Genomic DNA, 16,087 nt, shown 5'->3' with positions numbered 1-16,087 from the left:
GATCACTTGAGTTCAGGAGTTCGAGACCAGCCTGGGCAACATGGTGAAACCTCCCTCTCTACAAAAAATACAAAAATTAAGCTGGGCACAGTGGCTCACGCCAGTAATCCCAGCACTTTGGGAGGTCAAGGTGGGCAGATCACTTGAGGTTGGGAGTTCGAGACCAGCCTGGCCAACAGAGTGAAATGCCTTCTCTACTAAAAATACAAAAAATTACCCAAGCATGGTAGTTCATGACTGTAATTCCAGCTACAGGAGGCTGAGGCAGGATAATTGCTTGAACCTGGTAGGCAGAGGTTGCACTCCAGCTTGGATGACAGATATATAAATAAGACTCCGTCTCAAAAAAAAAAAAAAAAAAATTAGCTGGGCGTGGTGGTACGCATCTATAGTCCCAGCTACTCAGGAGACTGAGGTGGGAGGATGGGAGGATGGCTTGAGCCTGGGAGGTAGAGGTTGCAGTGAGCCGAGATTGTGCCACTACACTCCAGCTTGGGCAAGAGGCCAGACCCTGTCTCCAAATAATAATAACAACAACAATAATAAAGAAAAAAAGAAAAAGAAATGGTAATTAAATGAACCATTGTGGGGAAAAGAGAGATCAGACTGTTACTGTGTCTATATAGAAAGCAGACATAAGCGACTTCATTTTGTTCTGTATTTGCGATGCTGTTAATCTGTGACCCTACCCCCAACCTTGTCCTTGAAAGAGACATGCGCTGTGGTGACTCAAGGTTTAACGGATTTTGGGCTGTGTAGGGTGTGCTTTGTTAAACAAGTGCCTGAAGGCAATATGCTTGTGAAAAGTCATCACCATTCTCTTAATCTCAAGTACCCAGGGACACGTACACTGCTGAAGTTCGCAGGGACCTCTGCCTAGGAAAGCTAGGTATTGTCCAAGGTTTCTCCCCATGTGATAGTCTGAAATATGGCCTCGTGGGAAGGGAAAGACCTGATTGTTCCCCAGCCTGACACCTGTGAAGGGTCTGTGCTGAGGAGGACTAGTATAAGCGGAAAGAAGGCCTCTTGGCAGTTGAGATAGAGAAAAGCATCTGTCTCCTGCCCATCCGTGGGCCATGGAACATCTCGGTGTAAAACCCGATTGTATGTTGTGTTTCCTGAGAAAGGAGAAAACTGCCTTAGGACTGAAGGTGGGACATGCTAGCGGCAATGCCGCTCTTTATGCACTGAAAAGGTTTATGGAGATGTTTGCATGTGCATATCAAGACACAACACTTTTCCTTAAACTTATTCATGTCACAGAGATCTTTATTCATATGTTTTACTGCTGACCTTCTCCCTATGATGATCGTATTATCCTGCCACTTCCCTTTTTCTAAGATGGTAAAGATAATGATCAGTAAATACTGAGGGAACTCAGAGGCTGGTGCTGGCGCTGGTCCTCTGTATGCTGAGCGCCAATCCCCCGGGCCCACTTTTTCTTTCTCTATACTTTGTCTCTGTGTCTCATTTCTTTTCTCAAGTCTCTCGTTCCACCTAACGAGAAATGCCCACAGGTGTGGAGGGGCAGGCCACTCCTTCAACCATTGATTTTTGTCAGTCAACCTGGTAAATATTAAAACATGGTTTAAATACATAATGTTGGCAAGAGAGCATTGCCATCTTAGCAGGGAGTGTGATATGGTTTGGCTCTTTGTCCCCACCCAAAACTCATCTCAAATTGTAATTCTCACGTGTCAAGGGAGGGATTTGATGGGAGGTGACTGGATCATGGGAGCGGTTCCTCCTTGCTGTTTTCATAATAGTGAGTGAGTTCTCACGAGATCTTATTTATTTATTTTTTGAGACAGAGTCTCACTCTTGTCGCCCAGGTTGGAGTACACTGGCGAGATCTCAGCTCACTGCAACCTCCGCCTTCCAGGTTCAAGCGATTCTCCTGCCTCAGCCTCCCAAGTAGCTGGGATTACAGGTGCCCACCACCACCCCCAGCTAATTTTTTGTATTTTTAGTAGAGATGGGGTTTCACCGTGTTAGCCAGGATGGTCTCGATCTCCTGACCTCGTGGAGATCTAATTGTTTATAAGTGACAGTTTCCCCTGTGCTCTTGCTTGCCCGTCACCATTTAAAAAGTGTCTTACTTCCCCATTTGTCTTCTGCCATGATTGTAAGTTTCCTGAGGCCTCCCCAGCCATGCGGAACTGTGAGTCAATTAAACCTCTTTCCTTTATAAATTATGTAGTCTCAGGTATTCTTTATAGCAGTGTGAAAATGGACTAATACAGAGTGTACATGGAGGCTACTCAATGGACTTACCTTATATCTTTGATCCACTAATTCTACTTCTTTCAATTTATCCTAAAGAGACAAAGGTGAACATTACAAATTTTCTACAGTAAATATACATTACTCCATCTAACATAACTTGTATAGTGAGGGGGAAAAAAAAGCAAAACTATTTTTATTTTATTATTTATTTATCTATTTATTTATTGAGAGAGAATCTTGCTCTGCTGCCCAGGCTGGAGTACAGTGGTGCAATCTTGGCTCACTGCAACCTCTGCATCCCGGGTTCAAGCAATTCTCCTGCCTCAGCCTCCTGAGTAGCTGGGACTACAGACACACGCTGCCACGCCCGGCTAATTTTTTTTTTTTTTTTTTTTTTTTTTAGTAAAGTCAGGGTTTCACCATGTTGCCCAGGCTGGTCTTGAACTCCTGAGCTCAGACAATCCACCTATCTCGGCCTCCCAAAGTGCTAGGATTACAGGCGTGAGCCACCGCACCTGGGCGCGAAACTATTTTTAAAACAGCCAGGTGCATGAGAATTGCTTGAATACAGGAGGCAGAGGTTGCAGTGAGCTGAGATCACTCCAGCCTGGATGACAGAGCAAGACTCTGTCTCAAAAACAAAGCAAAACAAAAACAAAACCACCCAGGTGAGTCACAGGGGTAGCGAAATGGACCTCTTGGATGATTCTTGCAAAGTCCCCTGATTCCTCACCTATGCAGACAATACTTTTTTTTTTTTTTTTTTTTTTTGAGACAGTGTCTTGCTCTGTCACCCATACTGGAGTGCAGTGGCGCAATCACAGCTCACTGCAACTTCAACCTCCCAGGCTCAAGCGATCCGCCCACCTCAAGACCCACAAGTAACTGGGACTACAGGCAAACACCACCACACCTGGCTAATTTTTATTTTTATTTTTTTGTAGAGAGACTCCCACTGTGATGCCCAGGTGATCTTGAACTCCTGAGCTCAACTGGTCACTCACCTTGGCCTCCCAAAGTGCTGAGCTTACAGGCATAAGCCACTGTGCCTGGCTACAGAAAAGAGTTCTATGGAATGTTAGGAAAGCTGGATTTGAGGATGATCTTGTGTCAGGAAGACCGGAGATGGTGGCAGCCAGTTTCTCTCTCACTGTTAAAGCTGTAGCATCCGGCCACGCACAGTAGCTCATGCCTGTAATCTTAGCACTTTGGGAGGCTGAGGTGGGCAGATCACTTGAGACCAGGAGTTTGAGACCAGCCTCACCAACATGGTGAAACCCAGTCTCTACAAAAACACAAAAATTAGCCAAGTGAGTGTGGTGGTACATGCCTATAGTCCCAGCTACTTAGGAGGCTGAAGCACAAGAACTGATTGAACCCGGGAGGTGGAGGCTGCAGAGAGCCGAGATCATGCCACTGCATTCCAGCCTGGGCAACAGAGCAAAAATCTGTCTTTAAAAAAAAAAAAAGCTGTAGCATCCACGCTGATATCTAGGATAATTTGCAAAAATCTCAAGTGTCTTTGTTCTTTGCCAACTGGCAGAAAAGCTTGTCCTTGCAGCAGTTCTGTGGCATTCTTACTCCCCAGAGCATCTGAATAAAGCCAGAAGAGCCTTCTTGTGGATCTGAGTATATTTTTGCCCTGAGAAAATTCTCCCAGAGACCTGTGTCATCCCAAATCAAGTGATTTAACCTCATCATCTTTTTTTTTTTTTTTTTTGAGACAGAATCTTGCTCTGTCGCCTAGGCTGGAGTGCAGTGGGGTGATCTCTACTCACTGCAAGCTCTGCTTCCCAGGTTCATGCCATTCTCCTGTCTCAGCCTCCTGAGTAGCTGGGACTACAGGGGCCCGCCACTGCGCCCCGCTAATTTTTTGCACTTTTAGTAGAGACGGGGTTTCACCGTGTTAGCCAGGATGGTCTTGATCTCCTGACCTCGTGATCAACCCACCTCAACCTCCCAAAGTGCTGGGATTACAGGCGTGAGCCACCGTGGCCGGCCACCTCACCATCTTTTAGCTTACCGGGTGAATTTTCTTGGCACTGTCCCCTCCCAAATTAACCACACATGTGGGCCCACACAAACACACCCCCAGGGCCCCCTTTTCTTCAGAGGGAATGGCTATCCCTCCCTGTGGGGCAGCTAGTTCAGGGATGGTTTAGCAAGTCTTGAGGCTGTGCCAGTGAAAAATGCTTGAGAATTTTTGAAAAATACAAGTCCTTCTTCAGTCCTTTATTCAAATCTCTTCTGAAGTAACAATACCAACAAGTTTACCAGGTTGTCTGGAGACATAAAAATTGTTGTTTTAAGGGCTTCAAGCTAAAGCCAATGCTAAGGCTTGCTCTTCTACAGAGGAGGATGGGCAGACTCTCTGGGGGAAATATGACCTGTGTTTTTCAGCCTCTTTTCCAAACAGGGGCAATTCCTTTCACTCACCAGAAAGAGCAGCTGCACACAAGACTGCAGTGATCTGTGCCCTAGGGGCAAAACAACCACTCTCTTTGCCACCACCAACTCACACTCATCCCCAATTAGGCCTTATTCAGGAGTAGGCTTATAATTTTCTATCACCTTGGTCAGGGGTGGTGGCTCATACCTGTAGTTCCAGTGCTTTGGGAGGCCAAGGCAGGTGGATACCTTGAGGCCAAGAGTTTGAGACCAACCTGGGCAAAAGAGACAGGCCAACAGAAGAAGGAGAAGGAGAGGAAGGAGGAGGAGAGAAAAGAACAATAAGGAGGAGGAGGAGGAGGAGAAGAAGGAGGGAGGAGGGGGAGGAGGAGAGGGGGAGGAGGAGGGGGACGAGGAGGGAGGGAGGAGGGGGAGGAGGGGAAGAAGGAGGAGGGGGAGGAGGGGGAGGAGGAGGAGGGGGAGGAGGAGGAGGGGGAGGAGCAGGGGGAGGAGGAGGAGGGGGAGGAGGGGGGAGGAGGAGGGGAGGAGGAGCAGGGGGAGGGGGAGTAGGGGAGGTGGGGAAGGGGGAGGGGGAGGAGGGGGGAGGGGAGGAGGGGTAGGGGGAGGAGGAGGAGAGGGAGGAGGAGAAGGAGGAGGGGGAGGGGAGAGGGGGAGAGGGGGGAGGGGGAGGGGAGGGGAGGGGAGGGGGACGGTGAGGAAGGAGAGAGAAGAACTTTCCATCACCCTGTGGGTCTCAGGGCTGAGGCCCGGCTCTGCCACCTACTTGCTGTGTGACCCTGGGGGCCAGTCACTTCCTCTCAGCCTCAGTAAAACTACATGGAAGGGCATTTTGTGTGGGCTTTGTGGTTGTCGTTTGCACTCCAATGTCCAAATGACTCACATCCTTTCAAAAAAGGTAGTTTGGAGAGTAGAACGGCCTAAAAGTCTGGTGTGCGTGGACTGAGAAGAGGAAACTGGGAGAAGAGATTCAGGCGCTCAAGCAGCACGCATTTGGGGCCGAGGCTTCAGGGGACAGGACCAGCAGGGGGCGCGGCCCGGCGAGCTTGCGCCCAGGGGGGGCGCCCGCTGTGGGAGACTGCAGAGTCGGCTGCGTCAGCAGGCAATGGCCTTGGAGCACCGGCCTGAGCTATCCCGGGAGACGGTGGATCGCCAGGAAACCGCGAGTGCCTGGAAGCCCCTCCCCAGCTTTTCTGGGGAAGCCCTGGTCGGAGCGAGCCGGTGAGCAACTCTATGCAAAAAGCATGCCAGCCCCGGGGTCTGCGCACAAGGGTGGTGTGCAGGGTGTCAGCACCCCAGGTGGGGGCTGCAGGGATCCCACCTCGGCCTGAGCAGGCGCGCGGTTGGAATTGGCCAGGACAGAACATCAAGTGGAAAAACACGTTTACAACAAAGAAGAGAAGGCGTTTTGATAATACCAACAATAACTTATTTCTGTATTTCTTCTCTTTCCCCTTCTCCTCCCCGTGTGCACGCCTGTTTATATGCAGAGAAAAGTTTAGTAGGACACACAAGCCAGCAGTTACCAATGCTTATCTCTGGGTCATAAAACTATGAGTCTATTTCTTTATTTCTTTATTTATTTTTGAGACAGTCTCCGGTCAGGCTGCAGTGCAGTGGCACAATCATAGCTCACTGCATTTGAACTCCTGGGCTCAACAGATCCTCCTGCCTCAGCTTCCTAAGTAGCTGGAACTACAGGTGTGCACTACCACAGCCCAGCTGGAACTCTCACATTCTTTATTTTTCCATTTATTTCATTATTTACTTTTCTTATATCTTTTAAATTATTATTATTATTATTTTTACTAATTTATTTAATAGAGACATGGTCTTGCTATGTTACCAGGGCTGGTTTTAAACTCCTAGGCTCAAGCAATCCTCTCTAGTCATCCAAAGTGCTGGGATTACAGGTGTGAGCCACCACTCCGGCCCTACTCATTTATCCTTTTTTTTTGAATAGAGACAGAGTCTCGCTCTGTTACCCGGGGTTGGTCTCAAACTCCTGGACTCAAGCAATCCTCCTGCCTCAGCCTCTGAAAGTGCTAGGATCACAAGCATGAGCCACTGCGCCCGGCCTACTTTTCTTATTTTTAACCATGGAACATATATTTAGTAATCAGGAACAATTCATTAAAGTCTGGCTTACACACTTACACATAGGAGTGGGAGGGAAGAAGACACAGCACATCCACTTTCTGGGGCACGAAGGCAACAGGGAGGAGGCCAGGGCGCAGCTGCACCTGCCCTGTGGGTGAGGACTGGAGGCACCAACCTTGTAGATGGCAAGTCCAGGAAGGCTTTCAAGAGAGATCTGAAGGAAGTTAGGGAATGAATCCTCATAGAATTTGAGAGAGAGCATTCCATGGAGAGAAAGCAGCAGGGGCAAAGGTCCTGGCCTTGTGGGCCAAAGGAAGGGCTTGGATTTTATGGCCAGAGTTACCTGCCCAATCTCCAACCCTTGGGCCAGGGCTGGAAAGGACTTGAGAGGGCATCTCCCTCCTGCTTTCCTAAAGCGTGCTCCCTGGAACATGATCCCACAAAATGATCTGAGAGAAAACAGTCATAGCCCACTACCCACCCTTGGAAGAGATTCAGAATGCACAGTGTATATAGTCAAGACTAAAATTCTGCAGTAAAAGGAATCCATCCAGTTTTATTGCAGCAATGCCAAATGTTTTCCCATGAACCTCCTCTTTGCTGCAGAAACTAGTCACATCTGACTGGACTCATGTACTTTGTGAGACACCCTTCTATCCGTTGTTTTTAAGACAGAGTCTTGCTCTGTTGCCCAGGCTGGAGTACAGTGACATGATTACAACTCACTGCAGCCTTGACCTCCTGGGCTCAGGCAATCCTCCTGCCTCAGCCTCCTGAGTAGCTGGGACTACAGGCATGTGCCACCACGCCCAGCTAATTTTTATTTTTTGTAGAGATGGGACTCACTATGTTGCCCAGGCTGGTCTCAAACTCCTGAGTACAAGCAATCCTCCTACCTTGGCCTTCCAAAGTGCTGGGATTGCAGATGTGAGCCACCTTGCCCAGCCCATCTATTCTTTAAGGTGTAAAATAAAGTACAGAGACCTAAACTGACTTCTGCAGGTTCTCTAGAATCTTACTTTAAGCTCCTGGGTGAAATGGGGGCCTGGACCCCATTCTCTGGGCTCCCATCAAGCCACCTTCCTGGAAGCTTCCCACATTTAGTAGTTGAAGGAGCCAGGTTGGACATCTCCAAAGTCAGAGAGAGAGCTCCTGCATGCTCCTCCAGAGAAGACAGTTAGCGTCTCCAGCCCCATGCTGTGGTTTTTGTTTATTTATCTTTAGATAATGACTATAACTTAATTTTAATTTTTTATTTTATACTTTTTTTTTTTTTTTTTTTTGAGATAGAGTCTTGCTCTGTCACCCAGGCTTGAGTGCAGTGGTAAGATCTTGGCTCACTGCAACTTCCATCTCCCGGGCTCAGATGATTCTCCTGCCTTAGCCTCCTGAGTAGCTGGGATTACAGGCATGTACCACCACACCCGGCTACTTTTTGTATTTTTCGTAGAGACGGGGTTTCACCATGTTGGCCAGGATGGTCTTGAACTCCTGACCTCAGGTGATCCGCCCGCCTCAGCCTCCCAAAGTGTGGGATTATAGGCGTGAGCCACCATGCCTGGCCTATGCTTCTTTTTCTTTTTTCTTTCTTTCTTTTTTTTTTTTTGAGACAGAATCTCACTCTGTCACACAGGCTGGAATGCAGTGGTGCGATCTTGGCTCACTGTAACTTCTGCCTCCCGAGTTCAAGTGATTTTCCTGCTCAGCCTCCCAAGTGGCTGGGATTACAAGCAGCCACCATCATGCCTGGCTAATTTTTGTATTTTTGTAGAGATGGGGTTTCACCATGTTGGCCAGGCTAGTCTTGAACTCCTGACCTCAGGTGACCTGCCAGCCTTGGCCTCCCAAAATGCTGGGATTACAGGCTTGAGGCACTGCACCCAGCCTCTTTTTCCTTTGCAAAATTATTGGTAAAGAAAGACTATAATGTAGCAGGACAAGCTGCAGACAAAACTCCTCAGACACCAGATTTTTTTTTTTTTTTTCCCCCGAGACGGACTCTTGCTCTGTCGCCCAGGCTGGAGTGCAGTGGCGCGATCTCCGCTCACTGCAAGCTCCACCTCCCGGGTTCACGCCATTCTCCTGCCTCAGCCTCCCGAGTAGCTGGGACTATAGGCGCCCACCACCATGCCCAGCTAATTTTTTTGTATTTTTAGTAGAGACGGGGTTTCACCGAGTTAGCCAGGATGGTCTCGATCTCCTGATCTTGTGATCCGCCTGCCTCGGCCTCCCAAAGTGCTGGGATTACAGGTGTGAGCCACTGCGCCCGGCCAACACCAGATTAAAGAAGGAAGAGGTTTTTTATTCGGCCGGGAGTGTCAGCAGACTCGCGTCTTAAGAGCCGAGCTCCCCGAAAAAGAAATACCTGGCCTTTTTAAAGGCTTACAACTTTAAGGGGTCCACGTGAAAGGGTCATGATAAATTAAGCAAGCGTGGGAAACGTGACTGGGGCCTACATGCATCAGCTAACAGAACAGAAAGTCTTACAATGCTTTTTTCATACAGTGTCTGGAATTTACAGATAACACAAGTAGTTTAGGCCAGGGGTTGATGTTATTATTACTTTGTTTAACTCCTAGGGCCGGGTGGTGGTGCCAAGGTTGTCTGGCTATTTATCTTACTTTTGTTTCTTTCTCTCTTTCTTCCTGTCTTGTGAACTAGGCAAGGCAGGGGGAGGAGGGCAGCAGGAGTAGTAGTGGTCTCCTTCCTTAATAATTTAAATATACCCATGCATTGCCTTCATTTCCAGGGTGCTAACAATGTATGGGTATTTCTGAGCCTGCCCCCCACCCCCACGGCCTCCATGGGAAATACAGTTTCAAACACTCACAGAAAGTCAAGCACTCTTTAATCAGCCATTAGCAACAATCAAACCCTACAAACCTTCACCTGAACAACCCAGGTCTCCATAGAAGGCTGAGAATCCAGACTGGGTATATTTTCTTCCCTGTTGAGGACCAGGAGGGCACTTTGGCCTGGAGGCTTATGTAGGAAGTGCACAGCCCATGACCATTTTTTACCTCTACTTTCCCCAAAGACAAGAGCCTCCCCTGGCACAGGGTTCCCCATGTGATGTGGCGGTTTAAGAGGCTGGGCCTTGGGTCAGGCAGACACAAGAATCCCAACACTGCCATTGGTCGAATGAGTGACTTGTGCAAGCAACCTCAACTGCATTTGGAGCCTCAGTTTCTCCATCTGCTGAATGAGGGCAGCCGTTCCCATGTATATTGTGGGGACAGACCTCTCCCAGCTGTGTGTTCACTGCAGAATGGGGGGCAGGGAGAAGTATGCAGAGTGCTGGAGCACAGCTGCCCTCCTTTCCTTGCCTCAAGAGCTATTTCTGTCTGAAGAACTAGGACCTGTCACTGTAATCAGGGCACCCCCATCTCCAGGCTATGCTGAAGACTGGGTCAACTTTATTTTATTTTTTAATTTTTTTAAATGTTTTTTTGAGACAGAGTCTCGCTCTGTCACCCAGACTGGAGTGCAGTGGTGCAATTTTGACCCACTGCATCCTCCGCCTCCTGGGTTCAAGCTTCTCGTGCCTCATCCTCTCAGGTAGCTGAGATTACAGGCGCATGCCACCACGCCTGGCTAATTTTTGTATTTTTAGTAGAGATGTTGGCTGGGCTGGTCTCGATCTCCTGACTTCAAGTGATCCACCCAAGTAGATCAAGTGATAGGCCTCCCAAAGTGCTGGGATTACAGGCGTGAGCCACTGCGCCCCACCTTGGTCAAGTTTTTTTTTTTTTTTTTGAGGTGGAGTTTAGCTCTTGTTGCCCAGGCTGGAGTGCAATGGCACAGTCTTGGCTCACTGCAACCTGCGGCCCCTAGGTTCAAATGATTCTCCTGCCTCAGCCTCCCAGGTAGCTGGGAATACAGGCACCCACCACCACACCTGGCTAATTTTGTGTTTTTTTTTTTTTTTTTTAGTAGAGATGGGGTTTCACCATGTTGGCCAGGCTGGTCTCGAACTCCTGACCTCAAGTCATCCACCCACCTTGGCCTCCCAAAGTGCTGAAATTACAGGTATGAGTTACCATGCCTGGCCTGTGTCAACTTTAATTTGGCTTTTTCTCACACTCACCTTCAGTTCCATGTAACTGCCTCCAGGCCCTTGCCCCTGCTGTTCCCTGCCTGGAATGCCTCCTTCTTCTTCCTTCTTCCTTCTTCTTTTTATTTATTTATTTATTTTTGAGATGAAGTCTTGCTCTGTCGCCCACGCTGGAGTGCAGTAGCTCGATCTCAGCTCACAGCTCACTGCGACTTCCACCTCCTGGGTTCAAGCAATTATCCTGCCTCAGCTTCCCGAGTAGCTAGGATTACAGGCATGTGCCACCACGCCTGGCTTTTTTTTTTTTTTTTTTTTTGTATTTTTAGCAGAGATGGGGTTTCACTGTTGCCCAGGCTGGTCTCTAACTCCTGACCTTGTGATCTGCCCTCCTTGGCCTCCCAAAGTGCTGAGATTACAGGCGTGAGCTACCGTGTGCTGGGATTACAGGCGTGAGCCACCGGACCCGGCCCTCTACCCTCTTCTATCCTGCTTAGTTTCAGGGAGCAGTGCACGTCCTTTCCCCAGGAGTCCAGTGGTCGCGGCGCTGGCCAGCTGTCTGCTCCGTCCAGTCCCGGAGCTTCTAGCCAGCAGAAGAAGCAAGAGCTTAAGGCATCAGTGAAACAGGGGCATAAACAACAGCAACAATATTTTATATAGTTTGACAAGTAGCAACCTGCCAGGCAAAGCTCTTCTCGAGCACAGCCAGGCTCAGGCCCCAGGTGGTGGATCCCCGGCTAGGATGCACTGAAGACACAGCCGCAGCTTTAAACATGGCCACCAGGGGGCGAGAAGAGATTGCGGGAAGCACTAGAGCTTCTCATTTCCCAGAGTGGAGGGAGGAAGAGTGTGTAGAATGTGTGTGTGTGTGTGTGTGTGTGTGTAAGACTGTGTAGAGTGTGTAGAATGTGTGTGTGTGTGTAAGAGTGTGTAGAGTGTGTGTGTGTGTGTGTGTGTGTGTGTGTGAGTCTTTCTTCACTCCTTTTCAGGGGCCTAGAGCTTGCTCAGACTTTGTTCTGAGATAGACCACTCCTGGCCCCAGCAACTCCTGGCTGTGTGACTCAGAGCAAATGTCTTAATCAATTTGATCCTCAGCATCTCAGTTGCAAAATAGGAATAAGGCCGGGCGCAGTGGCTCACGCCTGTAATCCTAACATTTTGGGAGGCCGAGGCAGGAGGATCACCTGAGGTCAGGAGTTCGAGACCAGCCTAGCCGATTATGGTCAACATGGTGAAACCCGTCTCTACTAAAAATACAAAAATTAGCTGGGCGTAATGGCAGGTGCCTTTAATTCCAGCTACTCGGGAGGCTGAGGCAGGAGAATCACTTGAATCTGGGAGGTGGAGGTTGCAGTGAGCTGAGATCCTGCCACTGCACTCCAGCCTGGGTGACAGAACAAGACTCTATCTGAAACAAACAAACAAACAAACAAACAAACCAAAATGAGAGTAAGAATAGTACTTATCTCAGAAGGTTTGGGGTCTTGGTTGGGCCTGGTGGCTGATGCATGGCATGTAATCCCAGCACTTTGGGAGGCCGAGGTGGGAGGATTGCTTGAGCTCAGGAGCTCAAGACGACCAGCCTGGGCAGCATGGAGAGACTCCATCTCTACTAAAAATTTTAAAAATTAGCCAGGAGTGGTGGCTACTCTGGAGGCTGAGTTGGGAGGATCGCTTGAGCCCAAGAGGTTAAGGCTGCAGTGAGCCATGACTGCGCCCCTGCACTCCATCCTGGATGACACAGTGAGACCTTGTCTCAAAAAATTAATTATTTATTTTTTTAAAAGGTCCCGGGTCTGATTAAATGAGTCAGTTCATGGACTGTTCACTGATGGGCCATTCGACAGGCACATGGAGCATGTTCTCAAAGACACCAAAGGAAGGTGCTTTAAAATAATTTGTTACTTAACAGTTTATTAAAACAAAAGCAGCATGAGGGAAATCACAATTATGTTTATCTTCCCTGTAGTTACTTGTCAGTTTGGTATCATTTTGGACTATTTTTCTATTTAGTGACATACTTGAGGACCCCATCATCCTCTTCGTGTGTGACTTAGGTCACGGAGTGACTAGGTCACGTGTGACTTAGGTCACGTGTGTGACTTAGGTCACGGAGGTCTCCAAAGGGGCTGTAGATGACAGGGCCCCCACTGTCTGTTCAGGGGTGCAGTTCATGGAGGGCCCAGAGCAGCTGAGCAGAAGAGGTCCATGCAGGACCCAGAGAAGTATAAGTTCTGCTGGATCCTATGCAGAAGGCCTGGGGTCTTGGGCAGCAAGGCCCATATAGGGCCTCCCCACCTTCCACCCCCAGAGACCAGCCTGCTCCCCCAGGATTTGCTATGGGGATGCTGCACCTCAGAGTCCCCTATCAATGTTCCCACCTGGGCCTCCACCTCCTTCAGACCAACACCAACACTTTATTCACTGCCCTCCTGAGGTGCTCTTCCCCAAAGTGTGGCCTCTCCTCCCATCGCCTAGACTTGTTGTACCATCCTGGAGAGCATCTGGGGGAAGGGGTTGTTGCATGGTTGGGGAGACCCCTGGCATTTGGGGTGGTCAGAGGTGCCAGGAGTCCTCCCCAGTTCCACACAACAAGGGATTGTTTGAATCCTTCCTGACCTTCGAGTGTCCCACCTGGATGTTCAGACAGGTGAACAATCTGTTTTGTTTTGTTTTTTGAGACAGACTCGCTCTGTCGCCCAGGCTGGAGTGCAGTGGCACAATCTTGGCTCACTGCAACTTCCGCCTCCTGGGTTCAAGCGATTCTTCTGCCTCAGCCTCCCTAGTAGCTGGGATTACAGATGTCCACCAGCACACCCAGCTAATTTTTGTATTTTTTGTAAAGACGGGTTTTTACCATGTTGGCCGGGCTGGTCTCAAACTCCTAACCTCAGGTGATCCGCCCACCTCGGCCTCCCAAAGTGCTAGGATTACAGGTGTGAACCACCATGTCCAGTCTTGTTTTGTTTTTTAAACAGGTCTCTGCAGGTATCTGATGAACAATCTGTTTATCATCATTTGAACCTACAACCTTGCTCTGTTTTATTTGGAAACACAAAGGAATTTTTGCATAGTTTTAATATGTAGAATATTTTCCAAGAATGCAATTATCAAGTGAAATGAGGGAAGATGGTACTTTGTGTTGAGAATTTTACCAGGAGTTACCATCATCTAGGAATCTCACAGCATGGGGGCAAAGATACTCACTTTCTTCTGCCTGGTATGCATCTGAAACTGCTATTTATGGAGCTTCAAAATATGGGTACAGGCTGGGTGTGGTGGTTCATGTCTGTAATCTCAGCACTTGTGGGAGAATTACTTGGGGCCAGGAGTTCAAGACCAGCCTGAGCAACATGGTGAAATCCTGTCTCTACAAAAAAATACAAAAGTTAGCCAGGCGTGGTAGTACACACCTTTAGCCCCAGCTACTGGGGAGGCTGAGGCAGGAGGATCGCTTGAGCCCAGGAGGTCAAGGTTGCAGTAAACTGTGATCGCACCACCAGACTCCAGCCTGGATGACAGAGTGAGACCCTGTCTCTAAAAAAAAAAAAGGAAGAAAAACAATATGGGTACAAACATCAGAAGACTTCATCACATCTTTAGTGTCATTGTGCCCCCACCATTTACATACTGACATAAATACTGTTTTCATTAAAAATTACATGATTTGTATATATAAATACAATTTTAGTTATATACATTTAAATACATATATTTTATTATATGTTATAAATTACTGTCCTTTATATTACAATTAAGGCATCAAATTGATTTTTTGAAATTGCGTGCATAGATTAGTTTGAATTTCATTTCAGGCTCATAATGGGAGACATTGAATTTATCAATATACAAGTAGGTTCTGAGAATCTCACAAACATAAGCAAAAAATCCAGAAATAAAAGAGGTTTCTGAAAAGAATGACTTCCTTTATTGGAAGTTCAAAGTCAGGCAAATATCATTTATACTCTTAGAAGTCCGGATGATGGTTACTTTGAGGAGGTAATAACTCGGTGGGGACATGTGGGGCTTGGGGTGCAGGAAATACACTTTTGTTGATCTGGATCCTACTTACACAGATGTGTTCAGGTTGTGAAAGTGCATCAAGGGTATATACTGGCCAGGCCCGGTGGCTCATGCCTGAAATCCCAGCACTTTGGGAGGCTGAGGCAGGTGAATCACCTGAGGTCAGGAGTTCGAGACCAGTCTGGTCAACATGGTGAAACCCCATCCCTACTAAAAATACAATTAGCTGGGCGTGGTGGTGGGCCCCTGTAGTCCCAGCTACTCAGGAAGCTAAGACAGGAGAATTGCTTGAACCCAGGAGGTGGAGGTTGCAGTGAGCCAAGATCACGCCACTGCACTCCAGCCTGGGCAACAAGAGCGAAACTCCATCTCAAAAAAAAAAGAAAAAACAAACAAAAAAAAAAGAAAAAACACCATAAAGAAGGAGGGTATGTACTTTTCTGTACATATATTACATTTCAATAAAAAAATTAAAATCAAAATTTACATCTCCAAAAAAGGTACAAATCAAGTGCCTATTGATATTGATATGACACTGAAAATGGATCATTTTTAATTATATTCCAGCAAAATAACCTCAATCTTTTCATGCGAAAACATCAAACAAACCCAATTTGAGGATACCCTACTACCTAACTAGCTCTTCCCTTTCCTCTCCTCCCCTCCCCTACCCTCCCCTCCTTTCCTGTCCCCTCCCTTCCTCTCCCCTTCTGTTTTTTTGAGACAAGGTATCCCTCTGTTACCCAGGCTGGAGTGCAATGGTCCGGTCTTGGCTCAGTGCAGCCTCAACCTCCTGAGCTTGGGGGCTCCTCCAGTTATTAGCCCTTGCTGATTTTGCCCCAGCCCCATGGCCCCTTTCAGTTTAGGAGGCACATGGGGTGACCCACAGCCTAAGATCTGGTGCGTTTTGCCCCCAGCTTGGCCACAAGTCTGACTCTACTTCTGCGGAGGGAATCCACTTTCTCTCCTCCTTCAAGTTCTACCTGAGGCCTTCTAGGACTCCCATGGACACATTTTACAAATGGGGAAACTGAGGCCTGGCAAAGCGATCACACAGCAGACTGAAAAGGAGGTGGTAACATCGTTCCCCGACAAGGTGTTACTGACTGTGGCCTTCGCAGCGGCACTTGCATTCATCAGGCAACCATGCCTTAACCGCGAGCAATGCAGCTCCAATGGCAGGATTTCAGCCATTATGACGGGCTGCCAGGGAGTTATTTGGAGAGGGGGGTCTTTCTTTCTCTCTCTTTCTTTCTTTCTTTCTTTCTTTCTTTCTTTCTT

The 16,087-nt window shown here is 48.1% G+C and overlaps 1 long non-coding RNA gene across 1 annotated transcript in view; it reads left to right on the top strand.

Annotated features, from left to right (window-relative positions):
- The first annotated feature begins 5,373 nt into the window (after positions 1-5,373).
- The window catches only part of LOC140711752 (uncharacterized), a 35,654-nt gene continuing 24,940 nt past the window's right edge, over positions 5,374-16,087 (top strand). The window contains exon 1 of the long non-coding RNA XR_012093045.1: positions 5,374-5,853. This is a non-coding gene — a long non-coding RNA (uncharacterized lncRNA). The remainder of the gene's footprint in view (positions 5,854-16,087) is intronic.

The sequence above is a fragment of the Chlorocebus sabaeus genome, chromosome 5, assembly GCF_047675955.1.
Source record: "Chlorocebus sabaeus isolate Y175 chromosome 5, mChlSab1.0.hap1, whole genome shotgun sequence".
Classification (NCBI taxonomy): Eukaryota; Metazoa; Chordata; class Mammalia; order Primates; family Cercopithecidae; genus Chlorocebus; species Chlorocebus sabaeus.
This window is presented reverse-complemented; position numbering and strand designations above follow the sequence as displayed.